Source organism: Neolamprologus multifasciatus, chromosome 16, assembly GCF_963576455.1.
Source record: "Neolamprologus multifasciatus chromosome 16, fNeoMul1.2, whole genome shotgun sequence".
Classification (NCBI taxonomy): Eukaryota; Metazoa; Chordata; class Actinopteri; order Cichliformes; family Cichlidae; genus Neolamprologus; species Neolamprologus multifasciatus.
Window position 1 is genome coordinate 23649237 of NC_140454.1, and position 17205 is coordinate 23666441.

Here is a 17205-nt window from a genome sequence, read left to right on the forward strand (position 1 = left end):
AATCACCAATGCATTTACAGTATTCATCTACCAAGTACTATGTAGGCAAAGCATGATACCACATCCCTGTGTGCTGTAGAATATCTGAGTTAATTAAATACTCATATAGTATGCTCCCTGCTTTATTGCCCAGTAACAGGGTGCTGCTCAGTCCCTGACCTCCAGAAAACCCTAAGGTTTCTCCACTGGGATGAACAGAAGAGCTCATTATTATCTAGAATTAATTGGTTTAGTTCATTACGTTTCACTGTGCTCTTTTTGAACGGTTCTGTGAAATACCTCACATAGATGACTGGCCAAACAGAGATAGATAAGGATAGACGCACACAGGCAGCTCAAATACCACATATAGAAAAGCCTCAGCCCTGCAAGCAATGTAGACTGGCTCCAAACATCTCTCACTCTGAACACACACACACAGACGACTGCAGACCACCAGAGAGACAACAGACTGTCCCACCTGTCCACTCATGGACCACCAGCAGCTAATGGATCACTGTCTGTTGATGTGGTCTGGAGCAAAAAATGACACCATGAAAATCAAGTCAGTTTTTTTTTGGTTATCTGCACAACCACCATACCTGTGTTGTTCTGCCTCATGAGCCACACGCCAGTCATAAGATTCAATTATGACGAACAAGAGATCTTTATTCACGATTGACAACAGCAACACACACAAACATCTGCATAGTTTCAGAGCCATCTGTTGTTACAACTGCTCAATCAGCCCGATGTGTGTCTGTATGTGTGTCTGAGTGTGAATGTCACACATCTTCTATTTAGACATAAACCATTGTCTTCTGAATGTGTGTGTGTGGTTTCCGAGAGTATGTGCAGCTTGTGGCGGGGAATGTAGCCTGTCTGTGAAAAGGAATGTCAGTCAGCAGAAACTCTCCGCTTCATCATAGCGGGAGCAAACACACAAACTTTAACCCAAAAGCTGTCAAAAAAACCACATATTCATTGTGACAGTTACAGGAGGAATCTTGGAAGGATTTCAAAAATGTAAGGAGTAAATCACTGCTCATACGATAATGGCTGTCATTTCTCTGTAAACTGTGTGTGGCTCTGCTTTTTGTGATCAACTTTTTATGGGCTTAACAATGCAAAATCTGACAAAAAAGACAGTAGGAGCCAGATGCCGACATCCCAACACTACACAGCGCAAGTCAATAAATAAACAAGTTGATACTTGCCATCATCATTGCATATGTTGAAGCACTATCAGCGAGACTACTCAGAATGACAGGGAACTGTCAAGACCACTGTGTTGGAAATGAGAGCACTGCCTACAGAAACATGCATTGATTTTTTTTCATCTAACAAAACAGTCAGGTCAAAAAACCTCATATGTCCAAATCATATTAATTACTTGCACAATTAATTGTACTTTCATCAGGTTTTGTCCTGAATAATGATAACTACTGACCATTTTACAGTCACAATCTTGAAGAAATCAATAAATAAAGAACAGCGTTACCCAAATGTTCTTACTCCATGTGAAACTAAATGCATGATTAACTGTGGCACAACTGGGACACTCAAATGCAGTATATGCACTTGTGGGTGTAACTTATTTTGTAAACAGTCGACAGAATGGCTCAGCAAACAGTTTTGATTTTGTTTTAGTAAGAACAAAAAGGTTCTGGTTTTCAAAAGATGTTTGGCATATCAGGATCAGATGTTTAGTCATTTATCTGATCGGTGTCTCTACTTTTCCTGTCTTAACTTTAAAATAACACTTTTATACATTTTTTCATTTTGTGTTTGATTAGGCTGAAATCATGCAAGCCTCGAGACCTGTTGTTGGTCTCCTGCCCACAAGTTGTCTTGAGTATTTCCCAACTACTTGTTGGGGAATAATCAGTTAATAGTTGCTGGAAGCTGCTGACAGTTTATGGGGGAAGTTGGTTGCAAAGACGTGTACAGTGCTACACTGAAAAACTCCTTCTGATTGCTTTGAATCTAGTCACCATTCATAGGTTGCTTGGAAGACACTGGCTTGTCTGCAAACACTTGCCGACTTGTACTGAAACTAAAAAGTGTGACACCAAATGGAAATGAGACTGCCTTACTTGAAACCAATTTTCTAACCTCTAGCAACCACTCAGCAGCTGGTTGGGGAATAAACATCTCTCCCTAGCAACCAGTGGTTGCCAGGTGGTCCCTCATCAGTCTCAGGCTAGTGTGACTGAGACATTATTTCCAAAACTTTCTTCATAATAAAATGTCACTGTTTTAAAATCTTCCAAACCTCCTTCACATGTTCTTTGAATGAGCAGTAATTATCCAGTACAAGTAAGAGTTAGGTTTATGAACCTTAATTGTAAGTACTGCAAAACTAATGGGCCACAGCTGATTCACATCAATGAATTTTTTTATATTTCAGGTTGTGATGTTATCTCTGGTTTCCGTATTACGCTCTAAATCTAATCCTCTGTTCAGATGCTTTTACACCCTGACATGAATACAAACAGTGAATACAAAGGCAATTAACTGCTTCTACTTTTGGTATTAGCAGTTGTCAACAAACAGCAGTGTTAGTGTACATTTATGCATGTATGTGTGTGCGTGCATATTTGTGCCTTTATATAGGCACTAAGGGACATGAGTGACTTATCTGGGACAGAGACATCACAGGGAACAACAGCAGTAGAAATTCAATTTTCTGGTGGCGATAGAATAGGGAGAAAGAGCGTGACTGAATAGGTGTGACTGCAGAGGTTTTCCTTTAACACATCCAACATCATACAACACAAACAGAAGAACAGGCCGCCAGGAAAAGCCTTCCTGCTGACATCGTTTTATGTCTTAAAAAAAACGCGTGAGAAAGTGTGGATGTGTAAAGCTGCAGCAGCTGAATTCAGCAGATATAAATGAGCACTGTAGTGTCACTCAAAACAAGAGAAAAGAGGAAAAAAGAGAGAGCAAGAGAGTGCAGAGAACAAAGAGGAAATTAAAAAAAAGAGTGGGAGCAACAGAGAGTGGACATCAGTCAGTTGAGGTGAATAGCTCCATTTTTTCCAGCATGTTTTAACTTCAGGGTATATTAATGTAGTTTTCTCTTAGCAGTCATCTTGAAGTGTACTTAACTCGTGCATATCACCCAGGGGTGCTGTATATCAGGAGCCCTGTGAAGGGCTGGACCCTGGCCCTAAAGTTCAGTGGACAAAGCACAGATGCAGTACCACACCTTGGACTAAGTCACAGTTGCTGCAAGTCAGTGAAAACTGTTGGTCACTGTAGGTGGCAAGAATACGTTTCCATAAATGTACTTTGCTGCAGTGTTGCATCATTTTTTACATTTGGAGCACCAAAACAAAACCTTCTGTACTCAAAGTAAAATATATATAGATACCTCAGTGAGACAGCGTGTCTTCTTGTGAGTGTGAGACACTAAAACTTGGCAGTTTTGCAAAAATATAGAACTCACAGCAAGAATGATGCTATAGTTACATCCCCTAGAATATGAAACCTTCCAGTGTCAGTAGATTTTCTTCAAATACTAACTAGATATCTTATAGGGGTGTGTGGAAAAGGCAGAAAAATGTTGAATTTCACAGAAAAATGAGTAGGCATAACAGTTCTCATAGTACAAACGTGTTTTTACAGGAGCTGTCAGCATTACTTTGGTTAGAGTTTCAAACAAAAACAGTGCATTACTGCTAATTACACAAACATTATGTAAGGGATGTTATTAAGTGCAGTTGAAGCTCAGAACTTTTTGAAGTCTGCCACCGTGCAGGTGTGAAGGGTGAGAAAACAAGCTGGCATTATCACATATTACCAGCGTGAGTCATTATACCAGTTACATCAGCTCTTCTCTTCCCCTCTAAAAGCAGTACTCTCCCATCACGATGTACCGAGAGTCTGCTGATGGAAAGTGCAGGAGAGTTTCTCCTGAAAGGAAACTTGGCCAGGAAGTGCAGTGTTGCAAGATGAAATACAGAACAGTGCAAATATGCTGGCAGGGACAAATTGCGTCTCCACTATCCAGAGGTCATTGTGATTTACAACGATTTACAGCAATCCATACAATAACCAGATCTGCAGTTGCTAGTAAAACTGTGGTGTAACAAAAATAAATGAAAAAATAAATATATAGCACTGTGCAAAAGTCCCCTCATTTTCTTTATATTTTCCTTCCAAGAAGCTGCACTTGTATTTTTTCCTTCAATTTTTTCCCCCAGTCTTTTCAGTATCTGATCATTTTCATCATTTTTTTTTAGTTTTTTGTTAAGCCACATAACACTGGTCTATTAATCATTCACACATAAAAAAGACATCTAACCAGTGTTGTGTCTACACATAACAAAATGTTCCCATTAGTAATTAGCTCATTAGCTGAATCCACAAAAGGCATTTTGACAGGCACAAAATAGTATGTTTGACTCAGCAAGGTGATTCCCAAAGAACTGGAATATCATGGAATGGCGTTTAGCACATTCTCTCAAAATATTCAAAAATTGGACACGTAGAGGACAAACGAAGATGTGGCAAGCTTAATAGAAGCACCTGATTGGCAAGCGCTTATGCAGTAGAAGTATACTTGGATTGAAAAACACATAGTGATGGATTGGCCTACGTAGAGCCCGGACCTCAGCATTATTGAAGCAGTTTAGGATCATCTTGAGAGAGAACATAAGAAAATACAGCCAGAGAAGAGCTTTGGAATGTTCTCTAAGAAACCTGGATAATTATTCCTAAAAAATACTTAAAGAAATTACAAAAAGCTTGCCTCAGACAGTTTTTTGTTTTTGCTTTATATATACTTTATCTCCCTGTATGTTTGAAGGTTTCAGTAAATCACTGCATTTATTTCCCATTTTCCAAGCAAAATCTAACAAAAAGAGGGGTGTTTCAAAGCCGTTGCACAATACTGCATACATAAAGTAAGTACATTTTTTTATGTGGTGCTTTACATCAAGATAAAACTAACAACAACCGCAACACAACAAATCAACAATACAGAAAAAATAGAAATATATTTTAAATAAAAGGCTATTATTTTTCCTATTATCTTAACTTTTACCTTATATGGTTACCAACGTTGAATATTTCTGGATGCATTATTATGTTAGCTGCATAAAAACAGAAAAAAGATAACGATGAGTAAATTTGCACATCTGTTACGTAATTAAAACATTATTTATGATACATTTTTTTTTAACACACACACCGTTCTTTTCAGTCTCATTATTTTGAAACTTATAGTTTAATATCTCTGGCAATCATCCAAACACTGCTTCAGGCACCGAATACCCTGGTGGCACTGAATGAAAGTAATTGAAGCATTTTTTGGCGGCTTGATGATATTTGGTGCATAAACCGCTTTACTTTGCTGAAAAGTAAAATCTAACCAGACAGTTTAATTGGTGCAATGAAACAGAGGTTTGTGTGTGCACAGTCAGGTATTATATGTGGCTCAGGACTGCCTAACTGATTTTGAAGAACACTGCTCCCTTCAGCTAAAAGGTAAAGCCTCCACGTGGTATGCAAACTGCAGGAATGAAAAAAAAAAGCTCTCAAGTATGTGCCCCTTGGAATACTGCTACAACCACACTTCGATAACAACACATTCTTCTTCTGCAATTACGTGTGTCAACTCTATACTTTCTAAAGCTTAATTCACTCACCAAAATAACACAAAACAGACTCATAAAGTTACAGATGAGGGCTGGCAGTTTTGACGTCTGGCTGAGTCACTGACCACAATCTGATTTAGGTTGAAGAAACATTTGGCTACGTGTATAAATGTCCCGCAATAATGTTAATAAATGTTTTATTGTGTAATCACTGTATAAGCAAACTATAAGTATTACTTCATCATATTTTGTATGGCGCTGTTATAACTCTTTATTGTATTTCAAGTGTCTCCAACTGTGTAATGATCCAACTAAAAGCTTGTAAAACTGGTCTCAAAGCAGCTTTTGCGGTTGTAGGTTACCATCTTCATAAAGCATGGCACCGACATCCATTGATTTTTAATCCATTCCAAAGGACCTGCCAACCTTACCCACAATTATATATCACTTTAACAACAGTGCTGTTACCAAGCAGCGCGATGAACCTGACCTGGGTACTTCGAAGACTGGGGGGAAAAGAAGAAGAGGCATAAATGAGCGTGAGACAGAAATGTGGTGTGTGTTGATAAAGGCAGAAATGGGGTTAATGTATGAAAGAATGCGCTTTCAGAGAGGAAAAGGAAAAGCCATGGCTGCAGGGTCTGACACTGCCCCAGTTTTGCTACAGAGCCAGAATCTCCTGTGGCTCTCCAACACATTTCTACCCAGTTGATTAATGCTGCCATCACAACCATCGCCAGTCTCTTTGAAGACTGAAAAAAAGAAACTATGATGATCCACATAAAATATCTGCTCATCACAGCTCTCCGTTTCAGCCTAGTTTTAGTGTTGATTGCCTGAGAAAAAAAGTTCTGGGACATACTGGCATCCTGGTGGAATTAGGGCATGAAGGTACACTAGGCTGCTTCAGGATGGTGTGTGACTAACGTATTTTTATAGCTTGGTTAAAATGGTTGTCAGAAAATGTATTGCCCTGGATTCTGTGCATTAAGTGATTTCAAATTGGAAGTTCTCTAGTGTGAAAGACGTTTAATTTGTCACTTCCTGTGAGAAAAAGATTTCATTCTAAAGGTTCTCAGTGTGTTTGACTGATTTGGCTTTGCATGATTATATGTAAATGTTTAGCAGCTTTGATAGAACACAATATTGCCTCAACTTAATTCTTATGGCAACCACTTAATCAAAGCCTAAGCTGGGAGGAGAGAAAATCTTCTATTCTTTGAGGTAAAGGCTTTAAATCTGAGCCTGACCCCCTGTCAGGTCAGTGCACCATAGGGCTGTGCAATATGACCAAAATCTCATATCCCGATATTAAGACATCTATCGTCCGATAACGATATAAATCACAAAAATGTAACATTTTCTGTAAATTCTGTGAATCTCAGGCAGCTCGTCTTGCGGGAAGTGTTTCCAGCTGGGCGTCATGTAGCTGGAGTCCAGTGTTTTAACCGATGCATGAAACTCTACATTTTGTAGAGTTTCATGCATCTACAAGTTGTAACGGCCGCCGTTTTCTTTGTGAGTATTTATTAAACAGCGTGCTGCGGGAAAAAGCCTGTTCTAACGTTTGAGTCTAAGGTTTATTTTTTAGCACTTGGCGGCTCTTTTTTGCTTCTCATCCGTAAATACTCTGCATCTTTCACGTGATTCAGTTTATTTTGAAAAGCTTTGAGCTTTATTGTTAAAGGTTTATGTGGAACAAGCGGATACGCGGTGGTTTTACCGTCGTTGTTGCTAATGACAAAGCATAAAAACAAACGCTTGTCTGTCTGTAGTGTGGTTATATAAAATATAAGAGAAAGTGAGAACTTTAAGAAATTAATATAGCCACTACAGTGACCATCAAAACGATGAAAAAACATTGCCGTAAAGAGTTTATTTCACCACAAAACAAACAATAGCGTAAAATGAAACGATAGACGTTTTTATATCGTCATCCGATATATATCGTTATATTGAACAGCCCTAGTGCACCAAGTATTTTATTTGTTTGTTTATTTCTAATTTTGAGGCAAAAGCGACAACCATTAAGTTTGATAATTTCGTCGTAGTGTAAGTTTGCTAATCACACCCTGGAGAGACACTACAGATTTCTGTACATCAAAACAACAAGACATCTATACAGTTTCCACAAGCCATCACTTTGATGAACACTTAAATCCCTCACATAGTGTCTGCACTTATCTAACATATCTGCTACTGAATTAAAAGCAAGACCCTCATACAAATGCAAAGTTTGTGCCACGGCTGCCCTCATTTTTCTGTAGCACTGAGTACCAAAAACATTTTTTATGCTTCTGTAATGGTTAAACCACTATTATGTGCAATATAATTTTTTTCACTGACAAATTGTCAAATTTAGAGTTTTCCAAAAAAGCAAAGAAAATAGTGAAGCCAGTTGTTATTTTTTGATTAACATACCAAATTATAGCTATTTACTTGTGAACAGAAAAAAATAGGTTTCATTGTGGTGGAATATTAGGCTTGATATATTTCTGACGTCTTACAGAAGTCCAGAGTGTGTTGGCTCGTTGACAGATTTGTCAAAAAATTGTTTTTCCCTTGTTTTTATGACAGGTGGTCTAATACATTTGTTAAGAACTGGCAAGTCCTCGTGTGTATGTAATAACCAGTTATTCATCCATTATTTATTCCATAATTATTCCTGCATCTTTGCACCATTACACACAAAAATACTTGCCTGAATATTTAAGTTTGTTATTTTCTGTATAGTCTGTACTGCACCGGAGCCCGATTCCTTGTATACGTACACATACTTGGCCAAAAAGCTGATTCTGATTATTACCCTACTGCTCCTCCTATGAAAAACCTATGAAAAGTTAAAAAAAGAGAGCTTAAATAGTAAGAAGCTCCTTTTTTCTCTCTGTGTCTCGCCATGTGCAGAGCTGCACTAACGCATCGCCGCTGTTCTGTCTGAGCTGCCACACAACTAGCAATTAGCTTTATAGTAAGTCGATATCAAGTGCAACATCAATTTAAAATTATAACCAGCACCTCAGCATACACACACATAACCCATCAAGTCCAGCAACCTTTCTGGCACAGCCATGCCACATGAGTATCTAAAGCAATCCATACATGTTTAAGTAAGTTTAAGTAGCAGAGCATGGGTTCTTTATTAATTACTCTGGCCAAGCAGCTATTTGATTCTTTAAACTTTCACTTACTATGCACTTACTATAATGTTCCGTACTATCATGTGACTAAGAAGTTTTTGTCTTCCCAAACTCTGAGATTTTTTGTGCCCAACAAAGAACTCCTAACTTCTCAGGCTGCTGCACTATCAAATTTCAATGCTGTGGTAAACAGGAAATTAGAAAAATATGTGTCATGGCTTCTAATCACAGTCATCACGGCAGTAAAAAAGAAGAAACAAATGTATCTAAAGCCAATTTTAACAAACTGTCACACATGTTTACTTTAAAAGATGATGAAGGTCAAAAGCAAGTACCACAGATACACTGTTAGCTTTCCTGCAAGTGATGATATTACATATGTGTAAAAAGGGCTTAATCTTAATCATATTGCACCACATATTCTTAAACTTTCAACACAAAATGGACAAGCTACAAGGCTGCTTTACTCAGTTAATACAAAAGTCTGTTACTGTAATTTTTATGCGATTTCCTGATGGCAGCGATGTACAGTTGGTGCCAGAGAACAGCACGATGACCTGTGGTGTTTTAACAGAGCTGGCAGGACTGGGCAAAGGAAGCGTAAGATGAACTTGGATTTCGGCCAACTGTCTGAGGAGGGATGAAGAGAATGAATGAAGAGCTGAGTGGAGAAGTGTCAGCAATCATTCTGTGAAAGTCCCTCTACGAGTGGACAAACATCAGTCAAAGGCAGAGATTAGAGTAATGAAAGAGAGAATGCAGAAAGAGGGGAAAATGAAACCGTGTAAGATGACAGTGATGCACAGTGGCAGAGTGAGACACAGAGGGCTTTAGCATTCAGACAGAACACTCTTTAAACTTTGAGTTTAAAGAGTGTCAACATTTGTTACTTGAAGAGATAGCAGATGGCAGAATAGATCCAGCACCTTCTCCTGTTAGCAGCCATGACAGCGAGGCTAGTATTGTTTTCCTAGTGAGTCTCTGTGCGTCTCATCTTGAAAAAATATGGACACTGTTAATGCGGTTGGCTGCCTTAGTGAAATGAAACAGTGGTTTAAACTTAATTTAGGAGTCATTTTATTTTTATTTGCTTACAGTATATTTTCTCACTTATTTACCTGCACACTCGTTTCATTAAATCAGATATACTTGATTTGCATGGGGTGTTCCACACAGGTAAGTGCCAAGGCTCGTTGGATTGATATTAAGGTTAAGATCATAAATTTAGATGAGATGTGGTGGTTATTTCCATCCGTCTATCTTTTAACTGCTTATCAAATTCAGGTTCATGAGGACGCTGGAACCTTCCCCAGTTTTTATTGGGCAAAAGGCTGAGGACACTCTGGACAGGTCACCAGGGGGGTTATTTCCATTATGATGTGTTTCACTAATAGTTTCAGCAGGCAGGAGACCAACACTGAGCACTGAAAATGAATCTCTCTGTATATTTGTTCACCTGTTATGTATTCAGTTTTCAGTTTAGGGATTCTGATGTTAGTTTAGCTGATTCTTTTTTCATTTGAAAATATAAACGGGTTGGCGATCTGACGTATCTCGCACCACGCTACAGTTCATTGTTGGAAGCTTAATGATTGTCACTAGACTTCGCAAACCTGTGCACCTCTTTTTCTTTTCAATATGTTCTAATGAAAAATGTGAGGACAGGACTGCTTCACAGTGAGTTCTTATTCTCTATGGGAGAGGCACAGCTTTCATTCTGTGTCTGCTCTGTTCAACAGTAGAGTGACAGAGAAGCGAAGACAGTGAACAACAATGTCTTTTTTTGTTTCTTACAATCTCTCTTCTTGATTATCATACATGTTAATGTAGCGAAGAAACAGAGCAAAACCACTGCAGGAGATATTCCCCTTTCAATATGTAGTGCTTATTGCTTTCAAAGCTCCAAATCCCCAAAATAATGGCAGGCTGTTCAAGCCCTACTGATCCTATTTTAATGCAATCTAGCAGGTGTTTGTGTGTCGATCATTTGTGCCAATGTGTCTTAGTAATGCACAGTCACACAGGCCTAAAGAGTGGTCTACGACTAACTGGTAAGTAGTGGCTGCTAGGAGACAATGTATATCCCCCAACAGGGGTTTGCAAGTGATACTGGCAGTTGCTGGAAGTCGATGTGAAATCAGTTGCTAAAACCCATTTGCACAGGCCTACAGGTCAGTCAGTGATCATAACACCCCCTGGTGATCCCTTGGTCACTTCAGGAAACGTGTATTCCGCAACTGTTCAGTAAGTGTTTTTTGGAAGTTGATGGCAGTCGCTAGTCTAAACTAGTGTACCGAAATAGGTACACAGTAGGGCTGGGACGACGCGTTGACCTAATCGATTACGTCGACACGTAAAATACGTCGACGTAAAAAAATGTGCATCGATTCGCCGTCACTTTCAAAACAGTGAGGCAGCCGCAGTCGACTTAAATCACTCCACCCCAACACGCTGTTCTACAGTATGGGGATATTTTAACAGAAAAGGAAGTGATTCAGTCATTTGCCGGCTTTGTAAGGTGGAAAGGGCCTATCATAAAAGCACGACGGCTATGCACCAGCACCTCAAATGACGGCATCCAGGAGCAGCTTCTGCAAAGGACAAACCCTATACAAGTCAAATAATGGGGAAATAATCAATAATCGAATCAAATCAAAATAGAATCGGATTGAAAAATTCATCGTTAGATTCATCGATGCATCGAAAAATTAATTGCTAGATTCATCGATTAGGAAAATAATCATTTTTCCCAGCCCTAGTACACAGTGCTGCATAGTTGCCCATAGTTTACATTGCAGATGTTGATCTGATAGCAAATGCCAGAGGACTACTTGCTAAGTGCAATCAAACTCTGGAAAAAAAAAAGAACAGGAAAGGTGATCACCTTTCGAAATGTGTTGGTTGCAGCAGTAAGGCACAACTTCTACCTTGAATGTCTTTGTTTCTGGTTTAGGTTGCACTTCTTCAAGTTTCACTAAACCTCAGAGAGTACAATGATGAGTGTTTGCAGACAAGTCTGCATCTTTCATGCAAATGATGGGCTACCACAGCAATCTCCTTGCAACCAAAGCAATCACAAGGAGGTTTTTGGTCCAGCATCAGTTTTGTGACTGATTTCACCAAGTATCAGCCAGAAGCCTCTAGCAACTGATTGCAGAATACTCATTTTCCTCTAGTGACCAGTGGTTTCCAGATGTTCTCTAACTGATCTCTAGGCCTGTGTAATACCCACCACTATAATAACTTCAATGACCTTCAATGAACACTGATTCCACATGTTTCTAAAACTATTGGCCTCCCTAATATCATGATTATATTTAAGTATGCAATAATGTTATCACTCAGGACAAGTTTCTTTAGACTAGCCTTATCAGAGGCTACACTTACACTTACACTTACACTGGTGATACCTTGAAATTGTGATTTCACACAATATAATAAAATGTCTGTATCTGGAGGACGAAATGTCAAAGAAAATGTCAAAGAAACGTTCACTATTATAAGCACAGACCAAGAGATTTTGCTAAACAACAAACCCGCTCTCCTTTTTTATGAAGAGATAAAACTTGTAAGACTGGTCTGTGCATGTTGCAAGAGTAATGTCTCTGATGATACTTCTAATCTTCTCCCTCTCCCTCTTTACTTCAATTTCTGTTTCTTAAAATAAGCCCTATGGAAAGCCATAAAATATCTGATAAAGAGGAAAGTGGCAGTAGTTTATTGTCAGTGTAGAGTCTGTAGGGTTTTATGTTTATTGTGTCTACCAGTGTTTCCATTGTTCCCAGTCTACACAGCTGGAAAAAAACGATGGTATTTGACCTTACTTCTCTGTGCTTACATAATCCCTGTCCCGAAGGGAGAAAACTGCCAGATCCTTCTTACACACACACACACACACACACACACACACACACACACACACACACACACACACACAACACACCAGACCCAAAGCCAAAAATTCACAACATAACTGCCACTAGGCTTTCATGCTTTTCTTCCAGCTTTAACCCCCCACCCCCAGATACACACCCTTCCCCTCTAACACACTACCATGACGGGTTTCTAAACTTCTAAGCACACAGGCACCAACAAAAGTTTGAGCAATCCTACTTAAAAACATAAAGCAGCCAAGAAACACACATACATACACATAGCAATTTCTTTACTGTAAGTACGCACACAAACCAACACCAAACACCACACACGTATGCATATGCCAATTCAAATACGCACACATAGTATTTATGCACACACACACAAAGACTCAAAGACAGAGCCAGGAGTAGATGTTTGGACACAGACGTCAGAGTGGAAAGCTGATCACAGCTGTACTGTGGCCATGAACACTGAGGATCAGTGTCCTGAAATAACCGGCAATGCTTTTATATGACCCCAAAATTTTATATGCATGCAGACGCACATTCATTCACACACAGGAAAAAAATTAATTAGAACTCAGTATTCCTGTAGCCCCTACAGGAATATTCTATTCTATTCTATTCTATTCTATTATAGATCTTATATATTCATGGTTTTCTGAGTCTGACACCATATTCAGAATATTTTAACAGCTGTGCTATTACACTTTGTCATTTATTAAGGATTCAACGCTGATTTTAGCATAAAATATTCACACTTTAATGCTTCATGTGTAAACGAAACAGAGTTCACTTTATTTTGCAGTGGTGTTTTTGTCTCCATACATTAACTTTTTAAAGACTGGATATAGTTCACAACTTTCAAACTGTGGAAAAGTTTACCTGAAATATTTCAGAAAGTACACTGAGTAAAAAAGGGCACTGTTTATAATTTTCTCTTTATTTAATTACCAAAGTGTGACAATAATTTCCTTACTTTCCTTACTCGGATATCACCTACTCACAGTGGCTTTTTTCAGCGGTTTTCACTCTAATCCTTATACCTGACCATTTACCAGACTTTTTCTGCTGCACCACTTAACACCTATGAATCATTGAACCATAAAAAAGGCACCTAGGTCAAAGGATGAACCTGCACCTAACAGACAACTTATCAAAGAATCAATTAACTGTTTAGGCACTTTGTTACTAGCAGCCTGTTGTAAAAACACATCATTTACTCTGACTTCTTTAAGTTAATCTATGAAAAAGGCCAAATATAAAACAGTTTGACAGGCATAAAATTCTATTTTTCCACCAACAAGGTGATTCCCAAAGAGCTATTAGATGAAAACGAGTCGTTTCTCATCATGGTGTGTGGTGTAAACTAGACAAGTAGAGGACAAAACAGTGGGAAGCCAATAAAAATATCTCAGGAGTACTTGAAAGTCCTGACCTTAAAAATTGGGGGGGGGGGGATCCAACAAAATCCTGACACTGGCCCTGAGAGACGCATCTGGTGGCTCAGTTGATCAATCTGCTGTTTGCGAACGACTCATCACAAATGATTTCAGTGGAATGGTGATTGTCAAGACTGGCTTCTTGACAGTCACCATTCAACAGGGAGAAAAGTGTTCCAAAATACACATGAAAAGATGAAATTTTTGGTCACTGTCAATATGTGTTGAGGAAGTGAGGAGAGAGGTACAACAGTGAGTTTCTACAGCCATCTGTGCAAACCCTCTGCCATGCTTTAGGGCTGCGTTTCAGCCAGTGGTGTTTGGGATCTTGTCAAAATTGATGGAATTATGAACGGAGAAATGCACCATGGCAGTTTGACCCACCATACAATACCATCTGGAAAGCATCTGATTAACAACAGCTTCGATTTTCAGCATGACATTGATCCTAAACACTGGCACTGCACTAAAAGCATACCTGGAAAAAATAAAACACACACAGTGGAACACAATCAGTCATGGATCGGTCTCCCTATGGTCTGGCCATCAACATTATTGAAGCAGTGTGGGAAGAGAACAAAATGTAGCCATCATCCAAAGAAGAGCTTTAAATGTCCTTCAACAAATCTGGAGAACCTGAAGACTACTTAAAGAAATGACAAGTGTTGCAGAGCAAAGGTGATCATACCAAATATTGACTTTCAAGCTCATTAAAATTGTACAAACTCTGTTTTTGTCGTACATACTGTATTTCCATGTATATATAAACTTGTTAAAATAAATTCCTGCACCTGTTTCCCATTTAACACTTTAATTCAATCAAAAGAATGTGTTTATGCACAGTGAGCACTTTGCCCCAGCGCCTTTCTTTCGCTCCCCTGCAGTACCAACAGTGAGTGACACTGGCAAAGTCTATTTATAAATGTAGTTCATTCATTAATATTGCCCAAAAAATGATCGTTTTATTCAGTTATGTCTGTCTGGTCAACCAGAAATTATACTGATGTCAGGAAAAAACCAAAACTAGGGTTGACATCAGCAACACCGATTCATAGAGATCTTTGGATTTTAAAATAAAAAATAAAAATAAAACGATTTAAAGGTGTTTTTTCTGCCTAATTTCACAAACAGAAAAAGTAAAGTTTATAGTAAAAATCTGGAAATTGATTACACATTAAACTAGGAACGTCAACAGCTCCTGAGAATATTTTTAAAGAAAGGAAGGAATTATTTCCACACAACTGGTGATGAACTGAAGTCAAGAGCTGTGAAAATGAACAGCAGGTCGATAAAAAGGAAGACCTGTATTCACTGCCATGTTTCCAAATTCTGTTCAAATGTGTCTGCATGTATGTGTGTATGTGTGTGCGCTCTGATGTGTCTGCTATACTCCAGCCAAGACTCTGTTTCCTGCCAAATCTAAAGTGGGTGGTGGGTGCATTTCAACATCTCTCCATTACAGAGAAAGATGAGGAGAAGGAGGAGGGGTGGCAGAGGAGGATGGAGGAGGCATTTTTGCAATAAGACAGGAAGGAACTGAAACATATTTACACTTAGGCATACAAGCGCAAGCGCTCACGCACACACGCACCCATGCAGTGTCTGACACCTGAAGAAACCACTGCGTCTTTCCACGATTCTCTTCCCCCCAAGAGAACCGTTCCACTTCTTCAAGCACATCAGTAGTGGAACCTTATCTGATATTACAACAGACATACACACATTACATAGCAGGCTGTTAAAGGAGTCAGCACCAAAGGAAAACGTGCTACAAGTCGCAAACTGTTACTTGGAGCACTTTTCCGACATTGCAAAAGAGTACAAATTAAACAGTTACAGTCCAGGAGAGCAGCAGGGCTGGTTTTGAATAGTGCCAGTTTCACAAGTCAGAAGTCATGTTATGAGACGCCAGTACAGAATCTGTGCCTTTCCCACCAGGAGGAAACATTAGATTCTAAATAGTCGGCTAATTAGGAAACCGTCACAATAAACGCAACAACATTGTCATCCCCTATGTAGCCGGTGTATCAGAGAAACTCAGGAGGGTTTTCTCCAAGCATGACATCCCGGTGTACTTCAGACCCAGCAACACACTCAGACAAAAACTGGTTCACCCGAAAGACAAAACGCCAAAACACAGACTTAACAATGTGGTGTATGCCGTACAGTGCAGCAAGGAATGCCCAGACCTCTACATTGGAGAGACCAAACAGCCACTTCACAAGCGCATGGCACAACACAGAAGAGCCACCTCCACAGGACAAGATTCAGCTGTCCATCTGCATCTTAAGGATAAAGGACACTCTTTTGAGGATGCCAATGTTCACATTTTGGACAGAGAGGACAGATGGTTTGAAAGAGGAGTGAAAGAAGCCATCTATGTCCACTGTGAGCGACCATCTTTGAACAGAGGCGGTGGTTTACGACACCAACTCTCTGCCATCTATAATCCAGTTTTGAGATCCCTTCCCAGACGCCTTAACGCCCACTCACACCCTGGGCCATCTGACCTCAGGAATTCGCATGATAAGGTGGGGCCAGGTTTCACAATGAACTCACCCGAAACTCTGGCTGATTGGGACCCACACCCAGTTCCACACCTTGGCTCAGGCGATTAGAGGATCATCAGGGGGTCCTTTTGTCCCTCTGTGGGGGGACACTCCCACCAGGTTTATATCTGGGACTCTCCACCATTTGACCTTAGAACTGAAGAAGCCTCTCGGATGAGAGGTGAAACGTCTTCAAGTAACTTAAAGAAGTCCAGACGCTTTTCTTTGCAAGCTCCTTTGACTACGATGACCTGGATGACTGAGAACCTTCACAGACATGTCACAATAAACAAAGCACGCAAAATTGCTTTTCATGAAGCTGCAGTTGCCCACAGAACTGCAAAACTTTTAACACATCACACTCACTCAAAACCTAACACTGTTTTTTTTTTCTTTAAGATCATCAACTCCAAAGTCTTGCAGCATATGGACAATGAATAAAGGCAAATTTCTTCACTTATTCAACCCCTAAACATACCTTGAGATAAGCACCAATATGGGGATTAGATACCAGGATGGTTTTCAGTACCTCACTGTACTAGTCATTATAACAGTATAGGGAATTTTGAGGCATAATCACACTTTCAGCCAAAAAATAAGTATATAAAACTTCC

General features: G+C 39.4%; 1 long non-coding RNA gene across 1 annotated transcript in view; it reads right to left on the reverse strand.

Annotated features, from left to right (window-relative positions):
• Positions 1-16022, reverse strand: part of LOC146500863 (uncharacterized) — a 31582-nt gene extending 15560 nt beyond the window's left edge. Inside the window, exon 1 of the long non-coding RNA XR_014869965.1 lies at positions 1-16022. This is a non-coding gene — a long non-coding RNA (uncharacterized LOC146500863).
• Between the last annotated feature and the right edge of the window lie 1183 nt (positions 16023-17205).